Source organism: Leptidea sinapis, chromosome 36, assembly GCF_905404315.1.
Source record: "Leptidea sinapis chromosome 36, ilLepSina1.1, whole genome shotgun sequence".
Taxonomy (NCBI): Eukaryota; Metazoa; Arthropoda; class Insecta; order Lepidoptera; family Pieridae; genus Leptidea; species Leptidea sinapis.
The window spans coordinates 4944825-4970337 of NC_066300.1; the positions used below are offsets into that span (position 1 = coordinate 4944825).

The window sequence follows — 25513 nt, forward strand, 5'->3', positions numbered from 1 at the left end:
GTTTTATAATAATGAAAATCAGGTGACGATTTTTGTGATCGTATATTAAATGTTCATAAATGTACTGACAATGAACAGTCATAATATTTATTTCTTTAAATTTTTCTGTATAACCAAGCTGATATATAGCACGAACAGCTCTCTTTTGCAGAGCAAACACTATATCAATGTCAGCAGCATGACCCCATAGTAAAATACCGTACGTCATGATGCTGTGAAAATAGCTGAATACTAAGCGGTCGCAACATTCGTGTACTCTCTAATCTTTCTAACGGCATGTGTCGCAGAGCTGAGTCTATCTGCTAGATGGGCAATATGTGGACCCCACTGAAGCTTTTTATCTAACGTGATACCCAAGAAGACCGTAGTGTCCACAAGTTTCAATCCCTGGTCCTTTATAAGTACAATGTTTTATACCTCTTTATCAGATTTGATATTTTTTTTGTGCGTGAAGAATTAAATTGTAATATTGTATACCTGTCAAATACTATATATTAGACACAAATAGGCAAATATATAATAGTGGTAAATATGGGATGTTTTAAATGATATAGTAATTGTCATATCTTGCACACTTTATTTTCATAAAACAATAAAATATATTAATACACAAACATGTTAGCAAGGAATAATTTATTAATTAATCACTTGTATGTTTCTTTATAAAATCATTTATCTCTTTATTGGCCAAGTTAGTAATGATTGTAAGTGCTCCTTTCTTTTCACAATAGAAACCACCACTCACCAAACCCAGCACTTCCTCAGTCGAGGCTACTACCAGAGGCCCGCCGGAATCACCCTGTAGGATTGAAATGTTTAAGTTGTCTTTACTTTCAGAAAAAGTGTATAAAACTTCGCAGAATGAATACAGTACGACTTGGTAATAAAATAGAATCCCTGGGTAAACGAGATCTTCGTGTATGTAAATGGTTACCGGGTATGCTCCATAAGAAACAAGCGAAGAAAGACAGGTTTTAGTTGGAGAAGCAAAATACACATATCGCTCGTTTAAATAAATAATACACAGCCAGAAGATACAGTAGGCCTGCTACTAGAACATGATCGTAATAAAATTAACTCAAAAATACATGATTTACCCAGATAAATCAGTCTTACATACTATCATTTTGTTACAACCTGTAAATAATGTAAACGCCGCGCGCTAGCGTAGCCACTGACACCTACTTTGTACCTACTTTTTCCACTCCGCGTCTGAGCCGTTGATAATTTGTAGATAACTGATAAGTAGCGTCCATTTAAATTATGTCTCCCATGATTGGCTTGAAAAGAAAAGTTCATCCAATGTCGCTATTGTAATATAATAATAATATAATATGACACACTTTTCACACAAATTATCTTGCCCCAAGTTAAGCATATATAGCCTGTGTTATGGGTTACAAGACAATGATATATTTAATACAATATACTTACTTAAACATAGGTACATACATTCATATAAACATACATTAATACATTTAAGCATCCATGACTCGGAAACAAACATCCATATTCATATTGTGGCACCACGTTTTAAAAGATTAGGTAATTTATGGAAATAACAGTGTATATCTGACAATGTAAGAATTATTGTATAAAGCATGGTAGAAGCAAAGAATATGTAATACTGGTAGAAGTAAGACAATCACAGAATAATAAATTAAAATAAAACGAAAAAAGTTTTAAAATATTGTGGTTTATAGTAAGTTGTTTGAAAAATTTATAGTTATAATTAAATTTTTGAAGGGAAACTTCTTTGCGCACATGAGGGTAAAATTTTTACGGATGCAACGCAACAATAATGTTAATACATTATTATTATCATCCAAGAAGAGGAAGAGAGCGATTGAGACCAATTGAGGGAGAGTGACTAAGGGCGAACGTAGCATGAAGGACATAGCCTTGAAGCGAGAGTAGGGAGAGAGTGAGTGAGAGAGGGAGACCGAGAAAAATACACTCTATTGGTTGATGTATTCGTTTAGTAGTTATATACTACTTTAGTACTTTAGATGACAATTCTGTCGCATAGCGTCATGTACTTTACTATAGAAAACGCAGATCTTTTATATTTATTTACACTATCATTGGGCAGGTTTGTATGCAGAGTGTAAAGAGTGGGTTAATTTAAAAAAAAGTTGTGCAGTCTGAGTATATATTATTAAAATTATGTTATCGTTTTGATATTTTTCAATTTATTATGTAAATTTATTTGATGATTAGGAAATTTTAATATTTACAAATAACATGTGGCATTTTAATTTGCCACTCGTCATATTTTGAGAATTTAATATATCTACTATTTATGATAAAATATAAAATAAAAATATTTCATAAATTCTCTTTTCAAAATTTTAATTGCAAATAATAACTAATTATGTAATGTAAAAAATTATGTAAAAACATGAATATTTAGGAAAGAGAATAGTATAGATATAAACGAGATTAAAAATTAAATTTGCCAAAGAAGTTTCACTTCTGACAAGGGTTCTTTGTGCGAGTGCAATTTTATTATATGATAGAATAGATTGAAAGAAAGTTAATGGATTAATTGTCGGCGTAATAAATACATCATATATTTATAATAATATTTACCCGGCAAGTATTGACGCCAGTTTCAGTACCAGCGCATAACTGTCTATCTGTAGGGGCGTGAGCTGCTTTGTACTGGCTTCGGCAGTCTTTATCAGAATATAATTGCAAAACAGCACACCGTAAGTATTCACTGGAAGGTCCGTCATCCTAGAAAAGAACAATTATGAAACATTTTTCTATATTTCTTCTTCTTTAATACATTATAAAGTACTGTTGATGTTTGCCCCGGTCTTCACATATGCCAGATCGTTATACGATGCTAACACATTTATTCCCTTATATACGAGTACAATAGTCCTGAACTCATGGAGGTCAGTCCTTGTCCAAGCGAACTCGAAAAATGTGACATCTTATAAGGGATTATGGACACCTTAATTAATCGCGGGGACGGTGGCCAGAGTTCTTTACATTGGCACATGATAAAAATTTGCATTTAAAGTGCTGCCATATATTCTATTAGGTACGCTGCAAATTCATCACGATGGCGATAATTTTACATACATCATAGTTGAATAGATGGAGCTAGTGATTGCAAAAAACTAACTTTTGTTACTTATTAAAACAAGACTTGACTATCGTGTGATAATCAGTTATAGCTCCTTCCTACACAGCCGACTCACGTGCGCCGCGCCTGCATGGTACGCGCTCGTGAATCCAACTAACCGGAAAAGGTTGCAAACCGTACAGAACAAGATCCTCCGCCGCATCACGGGCGCACCATGTTACGTGAGGAACCAAACTATCCAGACCTAAGAGTCGAGGGCTTGGACGACTTCACTCGTCGTCTCGCTGTCAACATGTTCGCGCGTGACGACTCGTCCGATCTCCATCATCTGAGAGATCTAGCCCCTTGGCACGCGCGGCCACCTGACAGCTACTGCTACACGCTGAGGGAACAGGCGCTCCCTCAGCTCCAAAAAGATGACCACAAAGCCAGAAATGACGGATGCCCCCCGCATCCGCTCCCCCAACAAATAAACCATAAAATGGAGAAGACGACAGAAGAGAGCAATCACTCCCAACCCCAATGATACGAGTGATACCTGCTGCAGGGGACGAAAAGTCCTGATCAGCATTCCCCCACCGCGCCCCTGTGGGCGCGGCGAGAGAAACACACGACGTGAAGTTATAGTTAAACTTTCGCCATGGACCTCAGCGCAACTGTGTCCAATGCGCTTTGAGAGTTCAGACTCGACGCTGCATCTACTCGTAGGCAACCCCAGCTCCCTGCCTACATACAAGCGATGATAGAGGAGAAGAGGAATGCTCTGGCCGACAAGATCTGAGACGCACTGGAGACAGTCGCAGTCGAATCCTGGCACTCCGCCATCGAGCGAGCCGGCGACGACTGCTCCGGCATGCACCGCCTCTGCCGCCAAGTATCCGGGAAACCCTCCCCGAATAGACCCCTCATGGCCAGTGACGGAACCTCTCGTTACCGAGCTGAGGGTTGATTTGCGGATAATTTGAAGACGCAGCTTACACCCACCCCGACTGCGGATTTGCAGCACATAGAGACTATCGAGCGACATGTGAAGAATTACTTCGAGTCGCCTATAGATATACAGAAGACCCCGTCGTGTTCTCCCCCGGACAAGTCTAAAGGATGATTCGACAAACTAGAGTACGCAAAGCCCCCGGCCCGCGAGCAATCGACTGTTTTCCAATTACAGCACTAGAGCGCATTATGCGGCATAATGCTCAACGTTAAGTGTTCCAATTACAGCAGCGCTTCGCACAATCGACCACGCTCCAAAGTACTGCTTTCGTGTGATGCGTAGAATAGATGCCAACTCAGTGGCAGAAAATTAACGCGTGTTTTTTCTATAAGTTGGTAGTAATCCAAATTTTATTTACTATTGGTAGTAATATTGTTTATTGTTGAAAAAATTTTGATAGCTTTCGTTTCGTCGTAGTTTTTTAGAAATAATAAAACTTAATAGAAACTGTGTTAAAAAAACTGTAATTATGGATAAAGGTACAAATTTATCGAAAAATTATTTAAATATTGTTCGTATATTTTATTTTCGTTTGGGTTGATGGTCTTGTTACCAATGCTCTAAATAAATAAAACTTAATGAAGGTACAAACATTGACTATTTAATTTTACATACCAAACTTAAAATGCAAATTCAATTTTCATTTTAGAATTAAAAACTAAATATACACAAATTTACTGAACAGAAATATATTTTTGTCAACATTGCAATGGCTTGATCGAATCATTTAATGAAGCAGACGTCATAGAATATGTTTTCGTGGAAATGAACATATTTATCAAAATGAACAACATCTTATTTTCTGATTAGATTGCTAACTCTATGAATATTTTTTGCGCAGCAGCGCAGCAGTCGCTGACGCTCCACACCATCTCCAGAGCACCATGCATCGTACGGAATCAGGTCATCTCCAGAGACCTGCGCATTGAGAGCCTGGGCGACTTCGTTCGTCGCCTTTGTTCGCAGGCGCCGATGGAGCGCGATCCCAGCATTTGCGTGGCATCGCGCCGTACCACCGACGACAGCTGGATATAAGAGGACTACCACGTGACCTAGTTTTCTAGGACACGACTGATTCCTCGCTGCTGGGTGCTCACCGGTACACTACCGGTAAGTTTGGCCTCGCTGAGCGGCGGCCGCAAGTAAACCACGGTCCTACCATCCTGCTGCAGTCTGCAGATCGCTTGAGATACTGCGCGGGCTCGATCGCACTGCAGCAGGATACCACCGGATATGACATCATGGACAGGACACCACGGACCAACTGGTCCCACCCAGAGCCTGTAGTTGCAGGCGGCGATGATATTACTGAAAGGGGCCATCGCCCCGAGCTGTTACCCCGAGGCCCGTGAGGGCCTACGCGGATGACTCCAGGTGAAAGTTATAAAGATGAATAGGCATAAAAAGGCATTTATTTTCTCAAAATTGATCCCTTTAGAATTCTTCTTGATGTCATTTCTAATATACTAGATATTAGAAATGACATCAAGAAGCATACCTACTACTACCGCTTCGAAAACAAAGTGCGCTCTGAGAGAGATGAAGCGGCGCAAGTAACTCTTCCAGTATTCTTTTTTTGCGCTCTTTTTAATAAAAATATATAGTATTGCACTGGCATTGCTATTGCTATAAAAAAATCATAATTTAGTTCCAGGCTGTCTGATCACTTAGATATTCAGCAGTGGAGTAATATGATTTACGACAGAGCCAATTTTTTATAAAACATTTAAATTTATTTATAGATAATGCCTGAACAGTGGCTGGGACTTTATTATAGAAGTGTATACATTTACCCTTAAAGCTATTATGTATCTTATGAAGCCTACTAGAATTAGTTACAAGCAATCCCTTATTTCTAGTGTTATAAAAAGTAAAATCACTATGAAGAGCAAAAAGGTTACGATTTTTGTGAACGTATATTAAATTTTCATAAATGTACTGACACTGAACATTCATAATATTTATTTCTTTAAATTTTTCTTTGAGAGACTGTCTATAACCAAGCTTATATATACGTACATCCAATGTAAGATCTTTATCATCTTATGAAAGGTATCTAAAGTTATCACACGCTCTTGAAAACATCAAATGCGACGTAATGGGACTCTCTAAGAAGGAACAACTGCAACATCAAAGAGTACACTAACCATAACATACTAAAGATAATATGTTAGAAGAGATTAAAGACTTAAACGGAGTCGAATTCCTTATAAATAAAACTCATAAACACAATGTAGTAAAGTACATAGGAATCTCGGAAAGAGTAGCCCTCCTACAGTCTAAATTCGCAAAGCTATCTCTTTCTATCATATAAGTATATGCCCCAACTGAGAAAGCACCGGAAAATGAAATAGAAATGCTCTATGATCACATCAGAACGGCAATCGATCTATCGCACGATACTATACTAATTATAGGAGATTTTAACGCAAGGTTAGGAATGCCGAAAGAACATGAATACCCTATTATGGGCAGGTACGGTTATGGTAAACGAAATGAAAGAGATGAGCAGCTTATCTCACTTGTAAATCAATTTAAACTGTCAATAATGAACACATACTTAAAAAAAGAGAGTATAAAAGAGACGTGGACATTCTCCAAACCGATTAACAAAAAATTTAATCGACTTCATATGATGTAGCAGACCAGCACTTATTACAAATATAGAAGTTATAACAAATATTAACTATGCTTCAGACCATAGACCACATAAAACATTGGAACTCAAAAGAAGAAAAGTACACACTTTAAAACACCCTATATATACCCCGTTTTTCCTCCGAAGTATTTTACAAATACTATGAAAAAGTATTTAAATTTTTTGGGTTAATAGGCCGGCAATGCTCTTGTGATTCCTCTGGTGTTGCAAGAGAATGTGGGCGGCGGTAATCACTTAACACCAGGTGGCTTTTTTATTACTTTAAATGGCAATACAACGTTTGCTGGGTCAGCCAATAAAATACTGTTTTTTATGTATTTGTCAATAATTTTTCATAACATCAAGAATTATTTCAAATTCAAAATTCAAATTCAAATATTTTTATTCAAAATAGGATTTATAATCACTTATTGAACGTCAAAATCTACCACCCATTCAAAAGAGACTGCCTCAGACCTGAGAAAAATGGGCGCAAGGAACTCAGCGGGCTTTTTTTTTATATAAAATATGGATTACAATGTAATATCGTACAATAAACATTAATAATTAAAGAGCCTGAGGGTGTTCGCTTTAATCCCAGTCCGTGGTGTCATTAAGAAAATCGTTTATGCTATAATAACCTTTCCCACACAAAAGTTTTTTAACAATTCTTTTAAATTTCGTAACACATTTGTTTTGTACATTTTCTGGGATCATATTGTAGAAGCATATACATCGCCCAACAAAAGACTTACTAACTCAACCCAACCGAGTCGTAGGCATAACAAGTTTATGTTTGTTCCTCGTGTTAACATTATGAATGTCACAGTTTCTAGAAAATTCCTCAATGTGCTTATGAACATACAAAACATTATCAAAAATGTATTGAGAAGCAACAGTCAAAATGTTTATTTCTTTAAATTTTTCTCTTAATGGTTCTTTAGGACCTAGGTTATAAATCGCGCGAATAGCCCTCTTCTGCAGCACAAAGATGGCCGCACTGCCCCATAACAATATACCATAGGACATAATACTATGAAAATAATTAAAGTATACTAATCTCGCCGTATCTATGTCAGTTAACCGTCTGATTTTCTTAACCGCATATGCTGCAGAACTAAGAATATTCGCTAATCCTTCAATATGGGGGCCCCACTGCAATTTGGAATCAAGAGTAATGCCAAGAAATATAGCAGATTCCACTGGTTTTACCACCTCTCCATTTAATAAAATATTCGCATCTACATTTTTGACATTTGGCGCGGTGAATTTAATATATTTGGTTTTATGATTATTTAACAATAAGTTATTGGCGCTAAACCAGTACACGATGTCAGATAGAGCATTGTTTACTTCGTCATATAAAACTTGGCTTCGTTTCACTTTGAATATAAGTGAAGTGTCATCCGCAAACAATAGCACCTTGTGTTTTTTTTCTACAAGGTTAGGTAGATCATTTATATAAATTAGGAAGAGGAAGGGTCCAAGAATAGACCCTTGTGGTACCCCCATACCGAGAGGAGTCCCGTAACGAGATTTCGTAACGTATGCTCCTTGTTGTTATATTGAAATTGTTTCACAGCAGAACTGTCAAACCATGCGTAAATAAATTCTCTCACAGAAAAATATGTCCATACAAAACAAATATTGGAAATAAAAATAATTGTGGGTCCCAAATCGATATAAAAACTATCCTATCTCTCAAGTTGGACTAAACTCCCTGAAGTAATCCCCATTTAAATCCGTTCATTAGTTTAGGAGTCCATCGGGAACAAACAACGTGTAACGTAATTTATATTATATATTAAGATTATATATTAAGTTGCAATGTAAAATCGAACAATAAAATTAATTATTTTAAAGGATGTGAGCGGTCGCTCAATTCCGAGTAGCATCATTATGAAAGTCATTTATATTATAGTAGATAAGGTTATCTACTATAATATAAATGACTTACTTTTTTTTTACCAAACGTTTTTTAACGGTTCTTTTGAATTTCGAAATACATTTGATTTCAACATTCTCTGTGAGCTTGTTGTAAAAGCATATACAATGCCTCACAAAAGACTTACTAACTCAACTTAGTCGAATAATAGGCATTATAAAGTTATGTTTGTTCCTGGTGATAACGTTATGGTTATGACAATTTCTAGCATATTCACTTCTGTGCCTGTGTATGTACTTACATGTTCTTGATAATGACGTTATGTATGTACATAACGTCATTATCAAGAATATATTGAGAGGCAACAGTCAAGATGTTTATCTTCTATTTTTCTTTGATTGATCTATAAATTATTCTCTCAATGATTCTTTATTCATAATGTATGATAGACTTGTCGTTATAGGAAAAAAAATAGACAAAAAGAAAATGCTATCCCAAATGGTCAAATTGAACATGAGAAAAATCATAAGAATCACTGAGAGGCTCCAGCAACAGTGGAAACAAAAATAAATCAACAACAATGATTAAAAATAATAACATGTCGAGCTATCTTATAAAAAAACCAACGCCAATATTCCATTCTAGGCCTACTACAGAACAAGACAATAAGAATACAATACAATAACAATTAGCGAGAACCCTCTCAATCTCAATCTCCAAAGACGGCTGGTCCTTGTTTTTGTTTAAATAAAAACATAATAATATAGTATAATCAAATCTTGCCAAAGTTTACCAGGATGTCAAGTTGTGCTTCAAGAAATTTGCTTCTACTTTTGAGTCCTCTCGTGAGAAAGTCGCGAAAAGAGGTAAAATGATAAACAATATATATGAATAGCCCTGAAAAAAACATATTCCTTAGATAATATTTCCCCTCGCCTAGTATCGAGATACTTCGAAAACTCGAGCGATTCTAATCCGTAGAAATACAAAAAAAATAGACTTCCAAGATACTGGGGTTATAAATAGAGTAATGCAAATAATTTAAGCCATCCCCCATATTAGAGCTGTACAAAATATATGGTTGGATACATGGAGGGTTGTTCACAAGAAGATTGACAACATATCATAATCACAGTAGACATATTATGTAACAGTATGGAAATTACCTACAAACGTTCAAAATGACACACTCACACAAACATGCGCTTCAACACGGTTTTGCGGTGTTGCAGTAGCGAGTGCCGGGTCAAGACGAGTGTCACGTTGTTATTCGTTTCTACGATCTCTTAAAATGCCAGCGTATTGCGTGGTAAACGGTTTTTTTTATTTTTTTAATTAAATTGCGTTACATGCGAATTAGTTACTAAACAAAATTGTTGTACTAAATAATTATCACATGCACATCGTAATAAGGCATAGCAATGAACGACAGAGGGGCAGACATTCAAATATATTTTTCCTCTAGGTATTCATTAATAGAATAGTAACATTTTTCCAAAAGTAACTTTTTCAAAGTGGTTATGAATTTTTTAATAATGGTTTCAGCTTTTAAGTGTTCTCTGGTATCTTATAAATTTTAACTGACATTGGGTAGGGACCGGAACTATGTAATGTTAATATAGAGTTAATTTGCATAAGATTATTTTTATAGCGAGGTGTCGGCTCCATTCAAACAGGAGCTATCGTTTAGTAGTAAAGTAGTATAGTATATTAAGAATGATTTATTGTTATATGTCGTGGGTTTTGGGCGTCAACATGTAAATCCAAGATGGCGGCTGCAATAAAATGACAACTTTTTCGTCATGGGTGTTGTTTTCTTGATTCTAGATTTTTTTATAATATTTAATTTAAAATACAATGTAGTTATACAATAATACAAACTAATACTTCTAACTCATCTCAAACTAAGTAGCAATTAAACACTACCAACCTTAGAGAGGATAATCCCAACCCGGCTGGTCACCGTGGGATTTTAAGTGACCAAAACCCTCCATCACATATATCAACCATAAAAAGCCAAAGTTTATTAAAAATTTGCACGTATATGTAAAGTCACTAGCTTCAACTACACGCTTTCTAGAACTGATCAACGCACTAGAAAATGTAAATCATGATATTATAGGCTTTGCTGAAGTCAGAAGAATAGGATGCGAGATTGAAGAACGCACAAATCATATCTTCTGTTTTAAAGGAGAAACAAAAGGTCTTCACGGAGTGGGCTTCTTAATGAAGAAACATTTAAAATACAATATAGTTAAATTTAACCTTTCCGCATCAGCGCGCTCCGGATCTCGCTGTACACTATAGATCGGCAAGCTTCCGGAATTTTCGCGGCATTTTCCCCGTGTGTATTATTTTACGTGTAGTTATAAAATGCTTATAACTAGGGTGATTTGAGTGACTGTCACTGAAAGCTATTGAAACAAGCTATAAGACCATGTATAAATTATTCATATTGTCTTTCTTTTTTATTTCACAAAGACTTTTCATTCGAAAAAAAGTGTAAAAATAGGTATATTTTAAAATAAATATTGTTATTATTGTTAATTACTTGTTTTATTTATTTCCTTTTATGTTTTTGTAATGAATAGTATATGTTAATTATAAAATTAAGCTTAAATCTCCACAAAGAACGATCTTCGTGTAAAGTCTTGATAACGACCGCTCGCTGCGCCGGCCGGGAACAAGTGGACACATAAGTGCTTTGTCCGTAAAGCTATGACGTCGAATATTGGTGGCCTTGAATCGTAACGGATCGAAATATGTTTGGGAATTCACTCGTTCATAACTGCGTAGGCAAATAAACCATCTTGTACACCTAATAAGGGTGAAAACTGGATGAGGTAAAAGAGTGCCCCGCGGCACAGCCGCTCTCATTGTTTTTTGAATTACCAGTGCCAGCGGGCACGGCTGATGCGGAAAGGATAATGGTATATCCGAAAGAGTAGCCTTACTTCAAATAAGACTCGAGAGCAAAGTATTTTCGCTAATACAAGTTTATGCACCTACTGCAAAGGCAAGCAACGACGATATCAGCAAATTCTATAAAGATCTAGAAAAAGCCCACGATCTAGTAGACGAAAATCTGCTAGTTATGGGAGATTTTATTGCAAATATTGGACACGCTCAGAATCACGATAGTCTAATAATGGGACAACATGGTTATGGCACCAGAAATGAAAGAGGAGAAAGACTTCTATAATAATATGCCTATGAGTATAAGCTATCAATAATGAATTCATTCTTTAAAAGAAAGCCTACCCGTAAATGGACCTGGATTTCTCCAGGACACAAGATAAAAATGAAGTAGACTTCATACTGAGCAACAAACCAAAGCATATTACTAACTTAGAAATACTAAATAAAGTTAACTTCTCATCTGATCATAGACTTGTGCGAGCTTCAGTCACTCTAAAAACACAAAATCTGAGCAAGAAAACTTTAAACAATTCACAAATCCACTAAAATCTGAAACAGAAACAGTAAACTACAGAAGAACACTAGAAGAAAACTTATTAAAACAAAAGGAAATATTTGAAAAAAAATAACGATGTTCAGAACTACTATAGTAAATTGGAAGAAGCAATCATATCTAGTCTTAAAACTGCAAAAGAAAAAACAATCAAAGAACATAAAATATTCAAAAATAGTACCTTACAACTTATAAAAAAGAGAACAGAACTAAAGACGGCTCATATCAAAACAAAAGAAATAAAAGAAGAACTGAAATCGGTATATAAAAAGACCCACAAAGCCATCAGAGAAGACTATCAAAATTACAGACGGACAACCTTAGAGAAAAGTTTGCTGATTTATAGAAGTGCTAAAAGAGCCAGCAAACAATCAAACTCACATAAAAGTTGGATTCAAGATCTTAAACAGATTCAAAAGAAAATTCAAACAAGACAAGACATAATAAACTGCGCAACGTCCTACTACATAGAACTTTATAAAAAACCACCATATTCTTATATGTTAAATGAAACTACCAATGAGAATAAGAACGAAAATAGAACTTCAACTTTAACTGAAGAAATAGCAGAAAAAGAAATATTAAAACATATTCAAAAATTTAAATTGGAAAAGAGCTCTGGCCGAGATAGAATCAGTAATGAAGACCTGAAGATAGGAGCTCCATTGCTTATCACTTTCCTAACGAGGTTATTCAATATGGTGGTAGAATCGGGAACAGTTCCACATCAATGGTGTAAGTCAGAAATTATACTGCTCTATAAGAAAGGAGATCCAAGAGATATTGGCAACTATAGGCCAATTAGTCTTTTATCCAGTTTATAAAAGCTTTTCTCATCATTGATTTTGGGCAGAATAACAGAAAGAATAGACAAAATGCAACCAGTAGAACAAGCCGGGTTCCGTTCCAGTTTCTCCACGATGGATCATATCCAAACAATAGAACAACTGATAGAGAAATTCAAAGAATATAATCAATCACTCTATATAGGGTTTGTAGATTACTTTAAAGCAATTGATAGTATTACTCATATCTATATGGCTCTATATGGGAGGCATTGACATCATGCAATATAGAATACTACTTTATACAAGTGATTAAAAATATTTACTTACAAAGTACGAGTACAATACGCCTCGAAACTAGAGGAGAAGAAATAAAAATAGAAAGAGGCGTAAGACAGGGAGACCCTCTTTCACCGAAATTGTTCATAGCAGTATTGGAGAATGTCTTTAAACAATTGGACTGGAAGGCCAACGGCATATGGATTGGCAATAAGTACCTAAGTCACTTAAGATTAGCAGGTGACATAGCACTCTTTCGTTGGCCTACATATGAACACCAGTAAAACGAAAATGTTAACGAATTACCATGATAAGCCTATAGAAATAGACTCAAATCAGATACAATTTGTAGAACAGATTATGTATATCATGGGAAGCAAATATCGATTAACTCTAACAGTAACGAAGAAGAAGTAGAAAGAAGGATCAAAAACCCTTGGAACAAGTTCTGGTTACATAAAGAAATATTAAAAGGATCCTTCAGCTTAGAGTTAAAAAAGTTGGTAATGGATACATGTATCTTACCATGCCTCACATACGCAAGCCAAACATGGGTGCACACAAAGAAAATTAAACATCGGTTACTAACAACACAACATGCCATGGAGAAAAGTATCTTGAGGCTCAGAAAGATACATAAAATCCGCAACAAAACCATCAGGAAAAAAACAAACCTGACAGATGTCCTTGAACATGCATTAAAAATGAAATGGCAATGGGTAGGACATGTGGCTAGGGTCCCAGACCAAAGGACTCTAAAAGCGACAACATGGAGTGATCCCTCAGGTAACATATACCGAGGCAGACCCAAAATGAGGTGGAGTGATGACCTTCTTACTGTAACAGGTAAAAAACTGGCTACAGAAGGCAAAAAATAGAGAGTTGTGGAAGAAGATGGAGGAGGCATATACCCGGATGGGATCAAGATTATAGTTTAAGTAATAACATAAGTTTAAGGTATATTTGTAAGTTACTAACACATTAAAATATGTAATCTATAACTCTTGAATAACTATGCTTGTTATTATTATAATTACAATGTAGTTATAGCTTACAAAATAATAACACACACTCAAACTTTAGGAAGCTTATCTGTGTGTGAAGCCGCTTAAAATTAAATTACATAATATTTAAAAAGAAAAGAACAACTATTTTTAATTAATACAGTTATTAGAACAAAGATATTTTAAACAAAGTAGTATAGAAATCAATAAAATGCAAATAAAAAATAATTATCAACTAAATGTTATCAATTACATATTAGTTGTCTAGTTAGGTTACCGCAGATAAAATTATATTAATGAAGGATTTTGTAAAAAGTACTTTTTTAACAATGACTTATATTTATTTTTATTTATATATAAATTTTTGAATCTCTATGGGAGTCTCGTTTAAGTATAGAGGAATGATGTAGTTGTTTGCTCTGGTGCCATATGTATTTGTAGATATAGGCAATTTAAATGATATGATTGTTACTGTAAATTGTCTTAGATGAGGCAGCCTTTCAATTTCTCGAAAGAATTTTGATTCATTTATTTCTGACAATATACGGAATTTCACTTTATCAAAGACATTTATAACCTTGCAATGTTTAAATAGTGCAAGGTCCGTATTTTCTTTGTGCTTATAAAAATAATTTGGACTTTAAAATGTTAATCCCCTTTTGGCTGTCAGATCATATTAATACGTATTTTTTAAATATTTTTAAGAGCTGTGGATTATGTATAAATAAATAAATAAATAAAAGATAGTTTTAAGAATTATTTTATGTAATTTGTACATATCCTCTAAATATGACTTGTACGTCCTTCCGTTACTGCTTAGTCCGTAGTTTATTACGGAATCCGTCAGATATTATACTTACTACGCCATAATAATTCACTTCTAATGATAGTTTTAATTTTATGTAATAAATATATAAAATTTGTTTTGATTCTAGATTGAACTTTTTATTAATGGAAACCAACACCTCTTCTGATGAAAATGACTAAGGGAATATTTTGTTATCTTTTTCAGACATATGCAATGGTTTCGTTTTAAAGTCACATCCACTATCTTGGATCTCGAAATAGGTGTCATATCATTGTAATTGACACTCTCGAAAATTATACCTTATTGAATAAAAATATTTGAATTTGAATTTAATATTAGGTAATAGTAGTAAATATAAACGGCGAAAAATTGAACCATTTACGATTCGCAGATGACATCATTCTATTTTCGGAGAGTGAAAACTACCTAGAGCAAATGTTGCAAACGAAAGTGCTAAAGCCGGCTTGCAAATAAATGCGTCCAAAACGAAAATCTTGACAAACTCATCCGGCCCAACTGGTTCGATAGTAGTTAACAATGAAACAGTAGAATATGTCACAGAATATATCTATTTAGGACAGTTAATAACCCCTAGAAATAACATGAAGCAAGAAATAGACAGACGCATTTGTAATACATGGAAAAGATACTGGTCTTTGAGTGAAATCATGAAAAACCCCGAAATACCTATAGGAATAAAAAGAAAAGTCTATAACACGTGTATACTCCCATGTCTAACATATGGATGTCAAACTTGGGCTCTAACAGACCATCTCTCGGAAAAAGTAAAAGTGTGCCAAAACTCCATAGAAAGAAGCGTAATTGGAGTTCGGAGACGAGACAAAGTTACGTTAGAAAACATAAAGAGTCAGACAAAATTCAAAAACGCCACTAGGTCTGTGAAAAGCAAAAGTGGAAATGGACTGGACACATTCTGAGGGAAAAGAAAGAGATATGGACAAAAACCGTTACAGAATGGTATCCAAGAGACGGGAAACGAAGGAAAGGTAGACAGATTAGAAGGTGGGAGGACAATTTTAAAAGAATAGCAGGACTGGACTGGATGAGAGTAGCCAGAGACCGAATAAGGTGGAAGTCTTTAGAGGAGGCCTTTGTCGAGAGACAAATTACTAGTTAAGATAATTTAAGTTTTATTTATAAGAAAAAAAAATTAAGTCACTAGTAATAATAAAGGCTATTTTATTTATTTATTTAATAGTTATTTATGCAACTGTTGTGTAATAAGGGGTATTAAAACACGAATGTGGATTCACATGAGTATTCACACGATAATAAAACGAGGGGTCGATTGCCCAAATCTGTTGAGTAGGGTTCAATTGGCGGTACCAAAGCGTAATGCTAGGTCACATGTTATCAAAAAACTAACGTTCAGGCCTAGATTAACTAGATCGAACCTAGGCAGATCCGCCCCTTTGTATAGAATAGTTGCCACCTACAACAACTTGGTTAAATGAGCTCTCTGACTCTGCCCCATGTTTTAAAAAAGAAGTAAAAAAATCATGAAAGTACTGCAAGATGGTTAGTCATTGTTCGTAGTTATTGTTTTATAACGCGCATAAACGAAAATGTTCTTTTTTTGAAATTCATACAGATACCACGCACCGAGCAATAAGAATGTGGCTGTCTGTTGAAACTCTTTGCGCATGAAGGGATCGAAAAAAAACATAGGAGTGTTGTTATGAAATTCAGTATAACATTACAACACTCGTTTGAATGATCTAATGGTTATTAGAACATTGGGTGTTTTAATGTTGGCAATAAGCTAACTGTTTCAGAATCTTTAATAGAGGATTAAAAGCATTGGTGTAGATAAAACAAATTTAATGCACTTCCTTTTTTTGCGATGGGAGATCATTTAAATAGATAAGGTATAGCAAAGGTACTAAAATAGAACCCTGTGGAACCCCGATTTATTCAAATGTCCGCTTTCCATTGACATCCACCTTTTTGTAGTCTTTAATTTAAATAAGGTCATTAAGTCCGATGCTATATTTATAATAACCGTAATCGTGGAATTTTATGGATAATATGACCAACACATAAAAATTAAAACTAAGTGACCCAGTTTGATACTGAATAGGTGAAAACATTTTAAGAAATAATCTAGATATGATAGAAATAAATCTACATATTGTAGAACTTAAACAGAATGATATAATTAATAATTGATAATTTAAGTAAAAAAAACTAGTCGAGTTGATATTTCTTACTGCGTATGCACTAAGTTTATTAGCCAATCCTTTAAAATACATATCTCGTTTGTTATTTGGAATCAAAGGGCAATCTGAGTCAGCATACGCATATTTGCTAAATGGACCACACCATTCTTTCGTCTCTTATTTATTTCTTCTGTCGTTGTCATTCGATATTTTGGTTTGTACGAATCATGAGAAAACGTTCCCTTGCTATGTTATACTCGCTATAATTGTTCCCATGAAACATCGTTGAACATCAACAAGCGACAAGAGATCGCCATGTGAATAGGCCCTTCTAATCGGTTGCCGGCTAGAAAGATTTGTGTCAATTTTAATAGCTTAATTAGATACCTTGATATATCCATATCCACATACTGTAAGGTTTGTGCCCACAGGAAATTTGGAATCGGCTTTTACGATCTTTATAGGTTGTGATTTGGAATTATAAGAAATTTTTTTTTCTAATGTAATAACTGCGGCATCATAATCCAGATTATTTTTTAATCCATATTTATTATGAATTACATACTCTCCATATATCCATGGTATATCCTGCAAAAAATAAATAATGTGAAACTTTGCTTTGACTTTTCCTCGTAAGATGTTAAACCTTTAGCTGAACAATAATAGTAGAATAAACATCTTGAATAGAACTATCGAGAATGCAAGATTGTTTTAACCTGCTATACCTAATATATATATACCGGGTTCGAATCCTGGCAGGTGCAAGCATTTATATGATGAATATGGATGTTTGTTTCCGAGTCGTGGATGTTTAAATGTATTTATGTATGTTTATATGAATTTATGTATGTTTAAGTAAGTATATTGTATTAAATATATCATTGTCTTGTAACCCATACATACAGGCTATATATGCTTAACTTGGGGCAAGATAATTTGTTTATCAAGATAATTTGTTAATTAATTATTATACCTGATATAACTAACACATAGATGGGCGGCTGGTATCGAAAGCATGGGAGAAGTCCTAGCAGTTAGGTTGAAAACATCAAAGGCGAATGTGTATGGTACAAGCGTTTCTGTAAAAACTTGCATTAGTAAGGGCTTCTCGAGAGTTTTTCAAGTAGAACACCAGTTTCCAGACTATGTGCAACATACAACATACAACATCACACAAACACACACACAACAAACAGGTTTTTGTCGACAAATATTGCTCGAATACAAAATCCGTGAATGCTAGAGTTTTCCAATCCTGTGTGCTATGTACTACACTGTTTCGCCTAAATATCAGTGATATATTTGAAGCCTACATACACCGACTATACAGGTCTCTCTTGGGAATCACCAACCAGTGCAAGTAGAAATTTATATCTTTTATCGAGTCCTCCCTTGATTTATAAGTCGCAGAATGTTTCCTGAAGACTCAAGTTTGTAAGTAAGCCATTCAAGAAGCCCTATTTGTAGTATTACCGCTCTTAGACACTATTCCCCACTATGTCTCGCGTTGTTTCGAAATACTGGCTTTCCAAATCTCAAGCGATGAATAATTCCGCAATAATCTGTAGGGCAATGTCAAATTGGTTTTGAATAAACCAGGGCTATCAATAGAGCGAGACAATGTTTCCAGCCAGCCCACCACAAACCAGCTCAATAAATATGACCACATGCAACGCAGACTTGCTTGATTTGTTGCGGATTCGGTACCCATGAACGGCTAGATCACTTGGCCTTGCGTAAATACGTAGCTTCATTCGATTTCTCCTCCAACTCTACCTTGTGGTATCCCTCTACAGTTTGTTCGTCCACGTCCAACCAAACTGTACTCATTAGGTTCACATGTGTGGGAAATAATAAATTACAATTTTGGAGAATGTGGTTCCTCGTTTTAACTATATCGTGTTCCATCCACCATCGGCTTATCAAGCTTAATCCACATATACGCGGTGGAAAAATAATGCTTCTTTCTTCAACAGATTTGAAGTCTGGGTGTCAAATAACTGTCACTGCATAATAATAATTAAAATTATTCTCTAAACGCTTTGAAAATTTGGAGTTCCTTAATCAATCCATATCAATTACAGTGACGAATTTTTGAAAAAATAATATTATTGTTACATGTAAAGAAGATATTTTTTTACTTATAGCAATATTAATGGCTAGACTAGGCAAAGATAAATAAGAAAAATTAACGCATTATAATGTAGTATCGGAATTTATTGGATAGGATACTAAATGTTTATTAAGATGTTATAATTAAGGAATCACGGGGCGGTTAATTTAAAGTGAGTATATTTATTAGAAATAATTGACAGAGTTAAAGGACAGAGGTCTGTCGTACATCGAAGTTAAGTAGGAACTGCCTGCATGAGTCCTATAAAATTATATCTTACTTACTACCTGGGTTCTCACCCCCACATCAGTCATACTTCGTTCTTACACTCTCAGTACTTAAAATGTATATTTTTGCCACGAGACAAAACTATACTTACGTTCCCACGCTTTCTAAAATATCTTAACTAAACATCTATTATTTGGGAATTTTTCTCAATCCCTTTATTTACAACCTTTTGAAAACAATACTTACTGCTAAGTACAAAGGTGCAATAAAACAATAAAATAGAAAACTTAAATCTAAAAATGACCATTCCACAATAATATGAACTTATTAAAATATTCCTCAGTAATACATATACCTTCAACGATTCATTTTTCCTTGATAACCCCGTTATCACTGCCACTTGTGAGTAACTGAAAAAAATAATGATGTTCAACTTAAAAGAAGCACGCTGACCTACTTTAGACCTACTTTCATATTTCTGGTGTAGCAAGAGAGTAAGCAAGAGCGGTGGTGATATGTTACCATGACAACCATCACGATGACCTATCCTTGGAGGGACTATTTGTATTTAGAACCTTAAAAAAACATTATATGAAACTGTGTCGTTGAAATGATTCAGATGAAATTCCTACGAAGCATTGCGATACACTCAATAAATTAAACTTTTTACTTTACTATTTCAAGTACTTAAACAGGATATGCAATCTAAGAAATTCCAGAAGTATGGCTTTTTCAAGTAATCAGTTACAAAATATATGAACAAGCGACTCGAAAAAACAAAATTTAGAAATAAATTGGTAAACAAAGAATGAAATACAGACAGACAGACAGAAATTATTAATTGTAATGGCGATTTTAGAAAGATATGGGTAAAATTAACTCATGGTTACAAGTAAAAGTAGCTTAGATAATACTATATTAAAATATTTAGGTAAAACAGACAGTATTAATCAAATATGTACAAATTTTTCTAAAATATTTACTGAGTAAATAATGCATATTAAACATAGATGCAACACGCTGTTTTTAAATAGGGATAGTTACATTAAGCCTGCTCAAGTTAGTTTCAGATATAATAAAGTTTCTTCAATTGATATAGAAAAAGAAATAAATTTCTTATCGTCTGAAAAATCTCCAGGATGATGATGATGTAAAGTACATAAAAAAGCATTTAAGTCCACTTATAGCAAAGTTTATAAATATGTGTCTTACCAATAGTATGCATCCCGATCAGTTAAAACTTGCAATTATACGACCGATCTTTAAATCAGGAAACCATACTGAGCACACAAATTATAGACCGATAGCTATTCTATCAGTTATAGATAAAATTATGGAAAAAATTATTGTCAACCAAATAATCATAACATACTATCAGATACTCAGCATGGTTTTCGAAAGGGGCGCAGCACTGTTACTGCTCTCATGGAGTTTGCGAATTATATAAATGAATGCTTAGATTCAAGTAAAAAATTAAAAGCAATATTTATTGATTATAAAAAAGCATTTGATACATTGGATCATATTTCAAATTCAAATATTTTTATTCAAAATAGGATGTGAAATCACTCATTGAAAGTCAAAAAACTACCACCAATTCCAAATGAATGCCTTAGGCCTGAGAAGAATGGGCGCAACAAACTCAGCGGGCTTTCTTTTTTTCATCAAAAATATGTTTTACATTTACAAAGTAACAATGTACAATTTAACTAATTATTTAATAGCCTGAGGGCGATCGCTCCATTCCCAATCTGTGGTATCATTAAGAAAGTCATTTATGTTATAGTAATCATTACCACATAAAGGTTTTTTAACAATTCTTTTGAATAACGTAATACTTTTGCTTTGGACATTTTCTGGCATACTATTGTAAAAGCATATACATCGCCCCACAAAAGACTCGCTAACTCGACTTAGTCGAGTAGTAGGCATTATAAGCTTATGTCTGTTCCTGGTGTTAACATTATGGTTATAACAGTTTCTGGCAAATTCACTTATGTGCCTAGGAACAAACATTACATTATCAAGAATATATTGAGAAGCAAGAGTCAAGATGTTAATTTCTTTGAATTTTGCTCTCAATGATTCTTTAGGACCTAGGTTATAAATAGCGCGAATAGCCCCCTTCTGCAGCACAAATATTGTATTAATGTCGGCAGCGCTGCCCCACAGCAATATACCATAGGACATAATACTATGGAAGTAACTCAAGTATACAAGTCGCGCCGTATCCATGTCAGTTAATTGTCTAATCTTTTTAACCGCATACCGAATACATTATTAAATGCGATGGATGACTGTGGTCCAACACAGAGCTGGTTTCAAAATTATCTTTTAAATAGGTTCGCACCATGGTTGGGGGGCTGACTGGTGAGGAGGCGGACGTAACACTTGGCGTCCCTACTGGTTCCGTTTTTGGTCCCGTAGGATATTTATGTAAATAGTGTATCAAACGTTGTAAACAAATGTCGAGTGTATATGTATGCAGATGATATGTGTTTGCTTTACGCCTCAAAAGATGTATCAGAAATTAAAAAAACTATACAAGAAGACCTCGAAGCTGTTACTAAATGGGCACACGACAACGGAATCATCATAAACTTCACGAAAACTAAATGTATGCATAGTATACGCTAAGTCTTTTAGTATTGAAGATATTGCTATAAGAGGACACACGTATCACTGTTTACAGATGAATAAATCTAATTTAAACTGTAAAAATTTGGAATATGTAAAAAAAATATTTAGGCCTAAATATAGACAAAAATGTTAACTGGAAAATTCACGTTAATGACATAGCAAGTAAGTTAGGATCAATTTTAGGAAAGTTTTATCATTTAAATAAAATATTAAATAAAAAAAAAATTAAGGGATGTTTACTATGCACTTGCCGACTCAATAATAAGCTATAAGCTCATTGTATTTGGACAAACATTTAAAACGTACCTACAAAACCTTAAACATTTGCAAATAAGGTTTGTTAAATATTTAGTAAATACTAGAGGTAAAGAGAGTTTATGTACCTACAGATTATAATCAGTTGTTTAAAATGTGCAATATATTATAGATAAGAAATTTAGGTATTTAATAGGAATAGAATATTATTTTAGTGATGAACATAAATTTAATGAAAAAAATGTTTATGGAACAAAAAGTGTAAGAAACAGAAAATTAAATCAGCCAAATTTTAAATATTATTATGGAGAACCATTAAATAAGTGTATATTACTAAAGGTTTTCTTTTCGCACGTTTTCTTTTGGAATGAATTATAAAGCAAATCAGATTTTTCAAATATTTCGCTGCATACTTGTAACAGAAAAATAAATTCAAAGTCTTTTAATGTTATAAAAAAAGTGTTGGCCTGTGTTAAGGTTTCACCGTCCCAGGAGTCAGGAATTTCTAACATTTGTTCGAAAACGTGTATTAAATTATGAAGCTCATTTTTAATGACGTTTACTGTACGAAAATTATATGTCCAACGCGTGGGAACACAACGGGGTTATTTTTTCGCGTCCGAATGTTCATTATAAAAAGCAAGTATTTTGAGCTGTTCGATCCGAACTGACATCGATAAAACCAATGAATCTATCTAAGATTTCATTACTATCGAAATAATCTATCTCAAAATAATAACTAGCTGTTCTTTCCCACTAACATCTGGCGTTTCGTCTATCATTACTGCTACGAAATCCGTAATATTCCGTACATAAGAGTGGCAATTGAAGAAACCAATTAATTTTGTGTTCTATTCGAAAGACCAGTGAAGGCATTCGAATAATTATTGTGAAGATGATCTACTAAAAGCCCGTCGTATTTAGCCAAAAGATTCGATAAAATTACCTTTATTCAGAGAAGACTGTTTCGTTGTGTGCTCTAAAAGGGAGCTCCTGTTTTGCCAAAGAACAAGTTATATCTATTAAACGATAAAAAATATTCCAATTGCGGTCGACTTTTGCGTTATGACGCTCAAAGTCCCCCTTTAATTGTGCACTAATACCCAATTCAACGCGACTTTTTCCAAAAGAAAGAATAGATAAACACGCTTGAATATGTTTGTCAGATTGATCGTGTTTCTAGCAAGATTTGTCAAATTGTTCAAGTCACCGTAACCAGTATCATTCCACACAGTCTTCGTTGAACAAAATAAGCAACAAGGAAAGCATAACAATAAATTGGAATGGCGGCATCCAGCTAGCCAAGTGTATTTTTCGTAATACTTGGTATTGAAATATCTCATATTATCATTTTTTGAACGAGAATTTCATATGTCAGTTTATATTTATTTTTATGTAGAATATTAAAATAAAGGAACATTCATACCCTTTGACACAGTGAGCAGCAGTTAAAACATGTTTCCTAGTTAGTATACATCCTCCACAAGAGATTTGTTTTCTTCCTCTAATTGCAGTCACCCAAACAGTATAGGGAGCAGTCGTGATATTGGCTATCGAACCCATCACAATCTTGTCATCAACGTTATTATTTGCGTCACTGTAAACATCTGAAACAAAGCTCAACATTAAAACAGATTCATCGTTAGTAATGAGAAGGCAGTAAGAATGCCTTATCAAGAATATTTATACAAACCATGAATAAAGAATACCATTTGCATTAACAAAAAATAATTTAATTTAACACCCTTCATGACGAACGATTGTTATCGTGCCGCTAGCGATTCGCATTTGTCTTAAAAGCTGAAGAAATGCTCTTTTTATAGTTTTCTGTAGTTTGTTTATTTTAATGGATTATTCAAAGTCTTTCAATTTCCTTTCTTTAATTACAAACTGCACCGGAAAGTCGATAACGACGATAAACCTAATATTAATTAATTATCACTTTTGTTTGTTCACACAGTATTCTGAAACGATGAACCCAACAGACTTTGTTCGGTCAAAATAAAAAATCCTGTAAAATTTGAAACTCTTCTGGATGTGCACGTAATTTACAGATAGAATGGCACTAAAGAAAATATCATCTCTTAGTATTTAGTGGGTGTACCCAGTAACGACGCGGATTGCTTAGCACCAGTAAAAGTGCAAAAGCAACCAAACCGTCGTCATCCATATTAAACGTGCTTTCATGAAAGTGTCGCTCTAGCTAAGCTCTAAATAAATCAAATCTGCGCTTGTCTTACGGAATTCCCAATCAGGTATCTGTATCAGGAAAGTGTCCACAGGCGTGCCTAAAAGAGTTTGGCTTCTGTCCTGTGATACCTGAGGTTTTGCTAAAGAGAATCGAAACGGTCATTACTTAACGTCATATCTATAAACTAGCAGTTGCCCGCGACTTCGTCCGGGCATTATTTCTGATTTCCTATGAGATTATTTTATTGCTGGAAGGGCAATCAAACTTGTAAGTAAAAACCGCACTTCATATTTCATACCAAAAGAGGTCGCAACTTACATTTTTTGGACGAGAGGTGTCAGTCCTTTTTTTCCAAACTTCCCCGTAAAAAAATTTCAATTTACATATTGTTATAAGCCTCCACGTACAACTGGTCGGAAAGAAACAATTTCTGAGATGTACACCGGCTGTTTTCAAAGTTTGATTCTAGCTTTATTATTATAACTAGCTGACCCGGCAAACGTTGTTTTGCCATATAAATTATTTTTTGTGTTCGACTGATGTTTCTCAGTCTTACTTTTTAAGGCCGACTACCTCGAAAGAGTATTCTCATTTGTCGGGTTAGTATAATATAGCGTAAGACACTCACAAAAAATGTGGCTCTCTATTGGTTGGCACAAGGTCAGTTGCAACCACGGCCAGATCTTCCACTAACTGCATCATGAGACTAAGACTGAGATCTATAATATATCGAGTGTAGTTACACTTTACTGAATATGTGATTAAACGCGAACTTCTTAAGCTCATTCAAAATTCAATCAAACATTATGCTAAGCTTACACTCAGCTGAATTTTAGTTGAGTAAAGTCTGAGCAAAGTCTAAGTACGCTCCTTAGATCTCAGCCTTAAAGTCCGATTTTCGGCAATGTTGCCCCCTTTTAATGGCTGCCATCATTGTAATCCAC

The 25513-nt window shown here is 34.5% G+C and overlaps 1 long non-coding RNA gene across 1 annotated transcript; it reads right to left on the reverse strand.

The window, feature by feature from the left end:
- Window positions 1-563: 563 nt before the first annotated feature.
- LOC126975644 (uncharacterized) lies at window positions 564-24219 on the reverse strand. The gene is made up of 6 exons (XR_007731764.1): window positions 24072-24219; window positions 23805-23985; window positions 19839-19893; window positions 17530-17730; window positions 2593-2739; window positions 564-799 (listed from the first exon to the last, which is right to left on the reverse strand). It is a non-coding gene; the product is annotated as an uncharacterized LOC126975644 (long non-coding RNA).
- Between the last annotated feature and the right edge of the window lie 1294 nt (window positions 24220-25513).